The 7716-nt window shown below is 43.4% G+C and overlaps 1 protein-coding gene and 1 long non-coding RNA gene across 3 annotated transcripts in view; both read right to left on the reverse strand.

The window, feature by feature from the left end:
- Frmd4a (FERM domain containing 4A) overlaps positions 1-7716 on the reverse strand; it is a 590863-nt gene that overhangs the window by 517939 nt on the left and 65208 nt on the right. The gene's annotated exons all lie outside the window — the stretch shown is intronic.
- Positions 1-7716, reverse strand: part of LOC134482744 (uncharacterized) — an 81732-nt gene that overhangs the window by 31696 nt on the left and 42320 nt on the right. The window contains exon 2 of one of the 2 annotated variants that reach the window (XR_010059261.1): positions 1-2302. This exon is cut by the window's left edge and continues 31696 nt beyond it. This is a non-coding gene — a long non-coding RNA (uncharacterized LOC134482744). Of the gene's footprint in view, positions 7304-7716 lie in introns of both variants that reach the window. The other variant, XR_010059260.1, reaches the window with a different exon arrangement.

Consider the following 7716-nt stretch of genomic DNA (forward strand, 5'->3'; position numbering starts at 1 on the left):
CAAGCTCCTAGGACAAGACAGTTACTAAATCTTGACATAACTCTGTGTGAGGTCCATGAAGGGGCCCAGCACTTAAGTGAATATATCAGTTAATGTTCCATAGCAGGCCCTGCACATGAGAGCTTAGCTCCAGGTACCAGCTTCCCTGAAACTTCATGGGAGAACTGGGGTGAGAAGCATCCAGCTTAGCTGCACAGAGCTGACACACGGAGACTGTCTGGTGTTAGTTTGCTGTCTTATATTAAGTTGGGAGTGACACATTATACAGAAACGGAAGAAAGAAAGATTGTAAACAGAAGCGTTCCCAGGTAGCATCTGGGAGTGTACATCCTAGCTCTAAAATGAGTTCCTGGGAACATAGATGCAAGCTTTCAGTCCCTCTGAACTACCATTTCTGGGTCTGAAGAGGGGAATTATATAGTAACCAGTGTATGAATATCAAGGTGTGTGTGGTATGCATGTATGTGTGTGTATGTGTATATATATATATATGTATAAATATTAGTATATAAGATATGTATATATAGTATATGTATATAATATATTAACCTCTCTGAACTGTTATTTCTGGGTTTGAAGAATGGAATTATATAGTATTCAGTATATAAAAAAATCAAGGTGTGTGTCTATATATTTATATATGTATGTATATATAAAAGCACATATGTGTGCACATTTATTTTTCTGTCTATGAACTAATTTACCCACCTGATTCCTGTGCTGATGATTGTACCAGGGTAATAAAGAATCTGTACCATTGTACTTGAATTATCTTAAGTTTTCAATTTTTAGATTTGTTTTATATCCCGTGTGTGAGTATTTTCCCCACAGGGGTGTCTGTGAGCCTGGTACGTACCTGAATGTGAACATATTCATACATGTTCTCTAACAGAAGCCAGAAGAGAACCTCTGAGCCTCTAGAACAAGAGTTACAAATGTCATGACTTTCCAATTTCCTTTCACCAAGCTTCAGACTTATGACAGTTTCAAGAATAGAAATGCCATCAGTGTTCTCACCCTGACCCCTCAAACACCACGCTGCTGCACAGCTGCCCTGACCTCCTCATCTCTGTGTCCCCATTTTCTCTTCAGATCACTTAAAAGCAAATACATCCAGAAAGTTTCCTCACATAAAGTTTCCTTACATGTGAAAAAAATTATTAAAATGGGGTTGGCAAGATGTCTCCAGGGGTAAAGGTGCTTGCCTGAGTTCAGCCCTATCCGGCATAGTGGATGGAAAGAACCAGTTACACACACATGCATGCACACAACACTACAATACATTCACACTCATTCACACACTCACACACATACTCTCACACATGCACACTCATTCACGCAGATACTCTGACACTCATACACAGACTCACACACACTCATACACACATTCACACACACTCACACTCACATACTCACATACACTCACACTCACATATTTGTTCACACACAAACATTCACACTCATACACACACTCATTCACACTCATACACACACACTCATACACACTCATTCACACATGCTCTCATACACACACACTCATTCGCACTCATACACATACACACTCATTCACACACGCTCTCATACTCACATACTCATTCACACACATTTTGACACTCACACTCATACACACACTCATACACACTCTTACTCATACACATCTCTCTCACACTCACATTCACACACATACGTGCACACACAATGAATAAAATCAATGTAATAAATACTTTTCAAAAGGGAAATCACGAAGCAGTTTTTTGTCTCTCTTGTCTCTTTAATCACTAACAGTTTCTGATTCTCCCCCCCACCCCCCTTTTAAATGATATTTTTGAAGAATCCGATGGCGTTCTCTGGGAAGCCGGTCCTCAGTTCACCATTCTTTCCTCATCCTTGGCTTCAGAGTATGCAGAAATGGCAGTGAGTCTGTAGAGCCCCAAATCAGAAGCTGCATGCTGGTGATGGGGCCATTTCTGGCAACCTTCATTCTGAGCACTCCTTACCGGAGGCCCTTAACCAACTGAGCGTGTCTACCGCGATGCCATTTTACACCTTGTGTGATGAATAGGGATGCAGCGATTGGTGAATGCCGGGCTGGAGGCGTGGCTCAGTTGGGAGAGGGCGGGCCTAGCACGCTCAATGCTCTGAGTTCCATCCCTAGCCTTTCAAAAGAATTATGCTGAGTGAAAAGAAAAACCCTAGAGGAATATAAATTGTGTGAATCCGTTTATAAAAGCATCTAGGTATTTCAAATAAATGTATACTGGCAGAATTTTGAATAGTGGCTGCTGGAAGCAGAAATGAGAATCTGTGGAGGAAGAGATGGATGTGTTTATTATTTTTATTGTGTTGATACTTTAAAAACTATATATATAAATACAAAGTTCACAAATACCCTGCACTTGAATGCAGAGTTGCTCATATTAATTATACTCTAATAAATCTGTAAAAAGAGATTACAATCATAAAAATGTAATGGATAACCAATAAGGCAATAATGATAACATAAATTTTATGTTTTACAATAACGATAACATAAATTGTTGATGTGTCAGGCATAGAGTGCTTTTATTGATCAATAAGAGCCCATAAACTTTTCAAAAAAGTTAAAAGTATAAACCAACTGTGCACCTTCAAACCACAGGTATTTGGCAAAATAATCATATTAATAAAAATATTTAAAACAATGATTTGTCTGTCAGTCTTCGCTTACAAAATCTGCCCATCGTTTCAATTGTTCATAGTTTATTCAGGTCCTGACAAGGGGAGACTGGCACTCCTAACACCGAAGGATGGTACGATTGGAAAACCTTCTACAGAAGCCATTTATTGAAGACGCAAGATCTTTCCAACTCTTGGCAATGAGGATTAGAGTCATTTTTTTTCTTTCTTTCTTTCTTTTTTTTTTTTCCGGAACTGGGGACCGAACCCAGGGCGTTGCGCTTGCTAGGCAAGCGCTCTACCACTGAGCTAAATCCCCAACCCCTAGAGTCATTTTAATATTTTTTAATAATTTTTTTATTTGTACTTTCAACACTAACTATACATCCTTTAAATAGAGAAAAATGTTCTTAAAGAGGAAAGGTTAGAATTGACTTCATTTTGCAAAATTCCATGCAGGAACACTGGGTTGCACATGCCTGTTAACTGCTGCTTTTCTGGGGTTAGGAGGGGGAGCAGGATGAAGAACCTCCTTTGCCTAGTGCACAGAACCAGAGGACCACCAGTCCCTTAGCGCTTCCTAGTCCCATGATCCCCATGCATTCTCTCATGTCTTCTTCTGCCTTGTGCTGATATCATAAAGTGTTTGAGAAAGTAACAATACCTTCTTAAGGGATAAGATTACCTGGAAGAGTCTATACCAGCATCTTTTAAGCTGTGGGTCACAACCAACCCCTTTGAGAGTCAAACAAGAGCCATGTATCAGATATCCTACATATCAGATATTTACATTATAATATAAATCAGTAGCAAAGTTACAGTTATGCAGTAGCAATGAAAATAATTTTGTGGTTGGGGAGTCACTGTGCAACATGAAGAACTGTATTAAAAGGTTGCAGCATCAGGAAGGTTGAGAACCACTGGTCTAAGCTAAGGTCCCATGGCTGGCAAGGTGTGTGTGTGTGTGTGTGTGTGTGTGTGTGTGTGTGTGTGTGTGTCATACAGTTCATCTCTCTCTCCTTCAACAGCTATGCCAGACATAAAGAAAAGTTCATCATTAGGGGGCAGATAATAATGAAGGGGAAGGGGTATGTAGGATTGCCCTCAGGGGATTGAGGGTGACCCCCAAAACAAACATACCTCAATTCACTCCCATTTCTCTCTCTCTTACCATGTGAATTCTCCTTTACCTCCACGATAATCAGAATTCTGCCCGGGACCTATTTATCTTTGGCTGGACTGGATTAATAAGTTTCCATCCAGCAAGCCATCTAGCAAAGGGCAGTTATCCATTCTGCAAATATTGACACCAAATGGTGACGAGGACATCAACAGGTCAAGCCATCTTCTTTAACATCATCCAATGAGACAGGTCCCATGAGAAGACCCACTTTACAAGTGTAGAAAGTGAGATGAAGGACCGAGGTCAAGATGAAACTTAGATTACACCAAATAACAGCAAGAATTCCAACCAGGCACTCTGGCTTCTAAGTCCTTGGATTTTAACCATGACAACGCAGACTCCTCTGGGTTTTTATTTCTTTCTGTGTTTTAATCTTTATCTGGCTCAAGTCCCTTCTTTCATTTATTTAAGCACGTGTGTTGTATGCATGAATACATGTATACATGTATATGTGTACATTCGTGTGTGCACGTGCCACAAAGGACAACTTTGAAAAAGTTAATTCTTTCCTCCCATGACACGGGTTCCAGGGATCCAGCACGGGTCACCAGGCTGTCGGCAAGCTCCAAAACCCACTGTGGCATCTCACTCATGCCTTTATCTTCCTCACTTTTATCCTTCTCCCTCTGTCCTCTCTCCCTCTCTCCTCCTCTATCCCCCCTTTCCTTCCCTGGTGGTGCAGGGGATCAAGCCCTCTCGTCTTCTAGAGGAACAAAGAAAGTGAGAAGAAACACGAGTGTCTCCGAGCTCAGAGGGAAGAGGTGTCTCCAGGTCCTGTGAAGCACACTCCTGACGCTTGGAACTTCTGCCCTCGCTATAGCAAACCCTACTTCAGTGAGTGCTTTCTTTCCTGACCACTGGCCTGGAAAGTAATTAGACAATGCTAGCATGGTGTGTGCCCAGGGTCAATCTTGTCATAAAACCGATTATCAGACTGGCCCCATCCAGGTAGCCCTGAACGGAAGATGACCCACCAGCCCTAACACCACCTCTTCCCTTCTGGTGACTCAAATCAAAGCTGCCACCTGTGTCATAGAGCAAACTGTCAGAGAAGCAGCACCCCTCTTGTATTGTTCTCAAAGGAGTAGCCTTCCAAACAGTAGGCAGTCACACTGGTACCCCGTCCCACTGTCACCTGGCACGAGTCAGCCCCTAGTGTCCTGTAAAAGGCGTCACTTAGTCAAGAGGTGCTGGGCTCTAAAATGGCAGCTTAGTTAATAACAAACGATACCCTAGTTAATCTCTGCCAGTACTTGGGTGTGTGTGACCTTGAGTAACTTGTACAGATGCGTCCTCTTCATCTATAACCTGACAGTTACGAGCAGGCTGGTACTATTTGCTTCTCCAACATCAATGTAGAGTAAGTAAAGCTATTTTAATACTCTAGCATTTTTATGAATATTTTTATCCAATAAGAGTCACACACACACACACACACACACACACACACACACACACACACGCCTTGCCACAGCTCTCAAAGAGCTTGATAACCAACCAGAGACCACTGTGGAGAAGAAAGGAATGCTATTTTCCCACCATACCCCCACTCTTCCTTGCCTTCCCCGTTTCCTCGTTCTCAGCTTCTCTCAACCTCTAACCATACAGAAGCATGTCTGCTTACATGTGGTGTGCTTATGTCTGTGTGTGTGCATAGGGAAGCCAGAGGAAGCCCTTGAGTGTCATTCCTCAGGCTGTGTCCACCTAGGGGTTTTTTGAGATGGCTTAGGAATGTTCAAGTAGGCTAGGCTGGCCAGCAAACCCCAAGGATCCTTCCCAGTAATAGGATCATAAGTACATGCTACTATGCCTGGCTTTTTAAAAATGGGTTTTAAGGGTCCAAACTCAGGCCCTCATGCTTATAAGCAAATGTTTACAAACTGAGTAAACCCCTCCACCCTTCTCCCCTTCCCTCCCTACCCTTCTTCCCCTCCAGCCCCTCCCTCTCTTTTCCTCTTCCTTAATTCAATCCCACCACTCAAGGATTAATCCTTGATTCATAAGTGTGAAGAGTTTGGAGAAAGTTAATACTTAGGTGTCTAAGCACCAAGTACAGACGACAGCACATGCCAGTCTGCGTCCTTCTCCGAATTTCTGTATGAAAGCTGGGTGGACATACAGCTTTCCTTGACCTCGCCTGATGATCTCTTCTCTTGTCCCCAAACACTAACTCTGGGATAGGGCTGTCGCCCATAGTCTCCGAATCCTGCTTCTTTAAAATACTTATTTCGGGTCAGAGGGTGGCTGCCAGTCAAAGAGCGGTTGCCCTGCAGGCGTGAGGACCCGAGCTTGGATCCTACAGGCCCTGTAAAAACCCATAACCCCAATGTCGGGATGGGCAGAGGGTGGAGGAGCATCCAAACATCCAGACGAAATGGCAGACCCCACCTCAAAGGAACAAGGGAGAGGGTCGTAGAGCAGGATACCCAACAATCTTCTCGGGCATTCTCATGGGTGTGAGCACACACACACACACACACACGCACATACCACATATATTTTCACTATATATATATACATATTTATGAGGTTGTTATATGTGACACAAAATTCAGTGCTTATAGCTCGGCCTCTAAAGGAACGTGCCACCAAGCCTCACAACCAGACCTTGATCCCCAGGACCCACATGATGGAAAGTGAGAATGTGTTTCCAAACACTGGCCTCTGACCTCCACATAGGCATGCAGCGTAGAACATGTGTTCTCATACGAAAACATTAGTAAACAAATGAAATTTTAAAACATACACCTTTATGTACAAAAACAAAATAAAACAAAAAAAAATAACAAAAAAGACTCAGAGCTTGGTGCGATGTGTGGTTGTTGAGGATGGTGGACAGGGGTAAGGCAGAGGCAGGAACTAAGTGCCCTTCCTCAGACCACATTCCCCTCATCTCAGTCTCCTAACTTAAAGGCGCACAAAGCATCCTGGAGGATGAGGAGTTGGGGGAGTTTGAAACGAGACTCTTTGCTTTTTCGAAGAGTTTGAGGTAAGTTTAGGGATTGAAAAAAAACAAAACAAAACAAAAACCAGGCAGAGCATCTCAAACCTCGAGGTGGCCTTTGGGGAGGTAGGGAGAGCGGTTGAGGTATGGTGCCAGTTGATTAGAGCCTTGGGTGAAGCCTGCATTGTGGTGAGAAGGCCTGACTGTCTTAGTGGGACCATTCCTTTCTCAAGTAAATCAAACAAGAATGGGCACTGAATAGCTTGCCGATTTATCAGAGACGTTGGGAGGTCAAGCCTTTAAACCAACACAGCTTAGCTCTCATTGTGTCTGTCAGGGTAGGCGTGGGAGCTGGGGTGTGTACCTGTAAATAAGCCAGCACAGCTGTCCCTCTCCTGAGGGTCTTCGCCTAGTTGGAAATACGGTTTCACAGCAAGCGGGCTATGGAAAGGACCTCGTGTGCTACTTCTCCATGGTGGCATCAAAGGAGACAGAGACCTGAGTTCGGGTCTGACTCAATTCTAGAAAGCAAGAAACTAATGTCTACCCTCAGGAGATGGGATAACATTCTGATGACCCATGCCTGTCCTATACCAAGCTGTTGCTTGCCAGAGTCTAAGTCCATACACAGAAATAGGTCATACAGAAGTTGAACATTACAAGAGGTAGGGGAGGGAGGCCATCCAGATCCCTTGTAAGGCTGAAGGGCAGGTTTGCTACTGAGAAGCTCCCCAAATTCCCACTGCTGCCCTTTGTTATACACACTGATTTTTTTTTTAGTGTTGTTATAATTTAATCAGGTACGTCCATCTCACGTGCTTTAGAATACTGAGGTGACACATTGTACACCATCTTCACCTATCACCACGTCAGCTGAGCCCGCAGTTGCCTCGGGCGGGCTTCCTCGGACATGTTCCCCCTCAGGAACAGTTAC

Source organism: Rattus norvegicus, chromosome 17 (genome assembly GCF_036323735.1).
Source record: "Rattus norvegicus strain BN/NHsdMcwi chromosome 17, GRCr8, whole genome shotgun sequence".
Taxonomy (NCBI): Eukaryota; Metazoa; Chordata; class Mammalia; order Rodentia; family Muridae; genus Rattus; species Rattus norvegicus.